Here is a 6,000-nt window from a genome sequence, read left to right on the forward strand (position 1 = left end):
AGTCCAACAAGATCTATTTACAAACCACTGAATGCCCTTGATGTAAATGTGTAGTGGGTCAGGTGGGATGCAGGTTGTGTTTTGGACTTATACATTTGTGTGCAGCGTAAAAGAGGGTGCATGAAATGCCCTACAGAAAGAGGCTGTATAAATTTATAGCAATAGTACACAATGTCTAAATTATGCACCTTGCTCACATTAACAAGTTAGTTCACAGTCTCACAGTAACACAGTCCCTCACTTCACAGAGAAAAGTGTGAAATCTGTGCAGGTTTCATGCTGAGGAAAGGAAAAGGTTAATTAAAGAGTTGAAACAAGTATGAAGGCACCAGAAAATCCTTTAATGTGAGAAGAGCCAGTTGATGTAATTTCAGTTACATTATGGGGTTTGGATGATGGTCATAATTAGGGACTGGTTATAAAATGAGCTGGCTCCTGTTTTTGAGTTGGAGGTGTTGTGCTGCATTTTCCATCAGTCTCTCAACTCACCTCCCTCTGAGCGCCACAGCTCTCTGCTGTTTGTTTAGCTGGGCGTTATGTAAATGTGCAGTCACTTTTGTTTCCTGTAAGAAGTCACTGATTGAGGTTCAAATTCCCTTGACTGACTGTTAGGATGTGGATTGTTTTTTTTAGCGTGCTGCGTGGAGATAAAAATGTGGACAGTTGGGTGTGATGTGTGGGCTGATGTGCATTGAGGATTGACAAGAGAGAGGCCAAAACTAATCCAGCAGACAATAACTGATTCATAGTGTGTTAGATAAAGGGAATGGCGAACCTCCGCTTATCCTTGGTGAAATCAAATTTTTTTCTTGACATCCTTTGAAACATGTGAACCTTGATGGGAAATGTTGAATTTTATCACCCTGGGAGATTTTCAGATGTGGACCTTCCTGAAATCCACAGTGCAGTACATAAAAGAAAAAAAGAAGTTGAAATTCACAAATTTGCACATACGGTCCAGGGTTTCCCAAAGATTCATTTATTTGTGGTGACCCCCCATGATTAAAACATTTACTGCCACATATTGATTTTATATTTTTGGAGCTGGACCATTCATTAAGAACACTACTGGAATAAATATACCATTAGGTTATTCATTTCACCACACTCTCTAGGTGAAGTGTGTACTCTGGGCACAAACAGAGCAGCAGAATGCTGAGTGCAGTTTAAGTGTAATTTATGGACCCGACACACCAAACCAGCACCAGAGAACTAGTGACGATGAAAGCTCCCTGATAATCTCTCATGTTGTTGTGTCTTGGTCAAAAAACTGCAAATGTACACACCAAACTGACAGCCAACAAACATATACACAGGGCTGGCTCTTGGCATAGACGATATAGACGATATAGACAGTTGTCTGGTGCCCTCACTTAGTGTTTTCTGTCTAGAAAAATATATATATTAACATTACAAATAAATAAACAGTGACATGTTCCTAAATTATGTGTGAGCGTTATTGGGGGCAGGTTAGGATTAGGGCGCCTGGGGCACCAAATTGGGTAGAGCCGGCCCTGCATATACAGTATGTTATCTCTCCATATCAGCAGTTAGTGGTCGTCTGTAATCATTATTAAAAAAGGGAAATCAGTCGGACTGCCTACTAAAGTTGTAGGCTTGAATCATCAGTCAGAAACCCTCAGTTGACTGAGATTGCATCAAGTCAAGCAGTCTTTTTTTTTTCTGTGCAGTGATTTTGCTGCAAAGTATGTGCTCTTAACTTTCACACTACTCTTTGCAACTGCAGACATGTTGCAGTGGCCCGGAGGAAGAGAAACACTGCATCTTATGGTAAAGAACTGGTGAGTTTACAGTTCACAGCTAGTTAATAAGAAAAAGGCTCTGGCTATTGTTTTGATATCTGGCAAAAAATATTGCTGCACATTTGCGATCTGTCGTTTGCTTCATTTGCTTGTTTAGTATATGACGTCATTAGCTTTTTAAGTATATGTCGTAAGTTTAGTATATGACAAAAAGTATTATTGAATATTCATATTAAAAAGCCAAATCCCATTCGACTGACATAATTCTGAGTTGGGTATTACCCTTGAAACCAGAAGACGGTCTTAACACTGGTTCGCCAGTTAACTTATTGACAAAACAACCCAATGCTGAAAGAATAAAGCATATTTGTTGTGCCCCAGTGAACAATTACCAAACCATCGGGAAACATTTCTCCTTAAGAGCTCAATGACTAAAGGAGAATAATCTTACCTTATAGAACAAGTTTGTTTCCATCTCCTTTCCTCTTGATTTTGCCTTTGTTTACACTTCTCACTTCCGTTTCTCTTCTCATATGCTGAGGTGAACAGTCAATCAGAGTGATTTCATTTCATGACCATAGCAACAACGATGGCCAACGGTGCGGGACACACCGCAGCAATGAGTGCTGTACATGCTCACCAATGGCCCAACCTTGACCAAAAGCTGACCGTTGGCTGGGTGTGTCAGGGCCTTAAAATGTTCACTTTGGGTCTAAAAGTGTGCTTTTACTTGCCTCTCTGCAGCAGCTACTCCTCTCGTCCATCAATCTAATTTGTTCAGCTCTGACCGGATCGACAGATCAGTTATTCCCCCCACGACTCAAACTCCTCAAAATGCTGAGGAGGAAAAAAAAAAACTCATGATGAGTTCTGCCTGGTTTCATTCACAGAGCCACAAAGAAAAACATTTGAATTTAGATAGCAGACACACAATGATAAAACAAGGGACACACACACACACACACACAAACAAGATTTAAAAAGTTAGGAAGTTTACTGCCCCCTCCCTTGGCAGCTCCTGCCACACTATCATGTTTTATATTGTGTAATTTTATAATTGTTTCTTAGCTAAGTTGTTTATTTGTGTTAATTTGCAGTTTGCCTAGGACGCTAAATCGTGCGTCTGGTGCTGGAGATTTTGCTCTGTTTAATCTAATAAAAAATTAGGTAAAACAAAATAAAATGGTTACGGTGATGAAGCAGTATGATGGCTGCTGCCTACAACAACTCTTCAGTGAAGCTTGAGCTCACATTAGTCACTGGGAACAAAATGTCTGCTGCCAAATGATAAAAAAAAACTCAATTTAATCAAGTATTGACAGAGTGAAAGATCGTAGCAGGATATGGAGTAACTCTTGGACAAATGTTCAATTTCCTTAGAGATAAGTCTTGATATAAAACCGTAAAGTACGAGGTGCTCTTTGAGAACTGCTCTTGTGCAACATTTGAAACAAAGTTAGAAAAGTCTAAAAGCCATCTTTATAGAATGACAATGACTGACTCTCAAAACAATCGCCTGCAGCCACACAACAGCATTACAGCTGTACACCAGCTTCTGACAAATCACAGTTTAAAAAAAACATGGAGTCCTCCTTCCTGAAATAAATCTGCTACAGTTGCTCTCGGGCTCCTCGTCTAGTAGCTGTACAGTGGGCGGTAAGAGCCCTTATGTTCCCTGGGAGGATTGTGCTTGAGTAACTCTGGGAAGGCACAACACAGCATGAGGGAAATTTCCTTTTTCTTTATGGAATGGTGAGAGCCCCACAGAAAGTGAATTAATTAAACCATTGTTTTAATAAGATGACAGAAACCTAAATGATCATATGAGACCCATGTAGGTAATGTGTTGTAACTTCTTTTACTTGCATGTATTACTATTTGTTAGAAATGCAGTGTTTTTAATTTATGATTATATTGTTTTTGTTGCAAATGCTTACACATACAAATAAAATGTTTTATAATAGTGCAGACACAGCTAAAAAGCTAGAAAAGTTTAACTTCATCATTATGGCTCCTGTGTTTGAAGTGTCTTAAAAGCTTTAGGATTTATGGTCTCTGCCAGGAAATAATCCCTAAAATATGTTGCCTTACAAACGTTCTCATCACATTTTCGTATTAGGTACATTTTTCTTTGCTGAGGAAGCAATTATTTCAAGCAAGGTTTGATTCCAATAATGCAGTATTTAATGCATGACAAAAAGCAAAGTAATTCTAAAAAATGACAATTCTATCTAGCAGTTAATGGACAATGTTGTGCATGTTCAAATTTCACAAGATGTAGCTCAAAGCTCAGTTCACACAGATTAGAACTGGTTCACATCACTGAGGTCTCTGTCCCAACTTTTCAAATACTGATGCTTGGTCAGTGGCCCTCAGCGTCAGATGTTAATGCTCCAAGGCAACCTTTTGCAGCAGTACAAGACACATCAGGCAGCTGCATTTTTTGACCTCAGAGCAACTCCCATACTACAAGGAGTGGGGAAGTCCATACTGGTTGGGCAGGAGGGGAGGTGGACGGACAATTTACCCTCATGGAATAATTTGTTTGATATCCCACAAAATGTATTAAAATGATTCACAGGTTCACATGGTTTCAAACACCTGTTGTTAGGGTGAGTCTTGGGGAAAAGTCGGATATTTTGTGACCCATCAATCACTCCAACCTTTCCAACAAATCACTTGGTGATGCCTCCTCGTTGACTCCCATCAGTTGGTCACATGATCGCAGCCTCCAAAATATGCAGATTATGCACAAATTACAGGTTATGGTTACAGGATATGTACAACTTTGCGTGCATTTGTTTTTGTGGGAAAACGTACAAAGATTTATGTGAAAAGCCAGGGACAAATCAAACAAACTCAAGACTTTTGCCCTAGAGGCCGCTGTTCATGTCTGGTGTGAAACCAAAAAAGTTGGGTAATGTGCTAATATGTGTAGTATGCTACGCTAGTGGTACGTTGCATGAAGTATGTGACATATGTCACATGGTGTTACATTATGTTTGCAACAAACATACTTATTTTAAGCAAAACCATGATCTTTTTTTTCTAAACCTAACCATGTACTTTTGATAGCTAAACCTGAAGAAGTAAACCTAAAAATTAAGGTTTTTACCAAAATCTGACTTTATTTTTAAGGGGAGACTATGCAGTTGATGAGTGGCAACTGTACATTTCATATTAAACAGAAGTCTATTTTTTAAAACAACACAATATAATTGGCGTAAACTGACACGCTATCCCTGATCATCCAAAACTGATGCAGAAGGGGAAACCTAGAGCATCACAGTTTGACGTGTAGGGCCAGTAACCAAGCATCAGTACTGTGCAAGTTGACAGTGACAGTTTTGACAGTCTTGTTCATATTTCATAATGTGTGAAATATTATGAACTAGCCTAAGTACATATTATGAACTAGCCTAGGGCTGGTAAGAAGCTTAAACTTGATGTATCATTTCAAATTTGTTGGCAATGTGGAGAACCTTTGGGTTTGATTTTTCCAGACCTGGTGGGTGAAATGTGCATATAGAAAGGAATTCTTTCTGTTGGAATTTGTCATACTGATTACTGATACTGATTTGTTCAAATATCCATAAGAACTGGCGTAAGTTGTAGTGGTAGCTGTGTTGTTTAAAGTGGCATTGGCAACAGCCATTTTGGTCTTGTGACAGCATGCTGGGTGACGTGAATCCTCTAGTGCCGTAAAACGAACCTCGTTAACTGTTGTGGGACTGAACAGTGCTCATGTTCAAGTGCATCTATTACAAACTGTTTAGTTAACCATTTACAAACAATATGAGCACAACACTGTTAACGGATATAACTACAATTATTCCTTATTCTTTTACATTACTTGTTCTACATGTTAATATAAATAAACACAGCATTTTTTAACATCTACATGAAATAGCAGCTCAGTCTTTTCATATGCAGTTAGTCTGGATTTACAATTTACATTTTAAAGGTTAAAGGATGCAGGGGGTACTACTTTGTTCATGAAGCATGAAGGAGAGTAAAGGTGGAGAGTGACAGTTTATGTGATTTTTTTTTAAAAAAAAAAAACAACAACAATCTTTCTCCAATTTTAACCAAATGGCTTTAGTGGTCGACTTTAGCCTTTAAAATGAATGCATCAATAATAAGCTGCCATGTGTGACTATATGCATATTCAAACAGTCAAAATGTCATCAACCAAACAAATGAGACAGCAAGGACATTTACATCAGAAGATGATGAC

Source organism: Plectropomus leopardus, chromosome 10 (genome assembly GCF_026936395.1).
Source record: "Plectropomus leopardus strain MGB_pleo_1.0 chromosome 10, ASM2693639v1, whole genome shotgun sequence".
NCBI lineage: Eukaryota > Metazoa > Chordata > Actinopteri > Perciformes > Serranidae > Plectropomus > Plectropomus leopardus.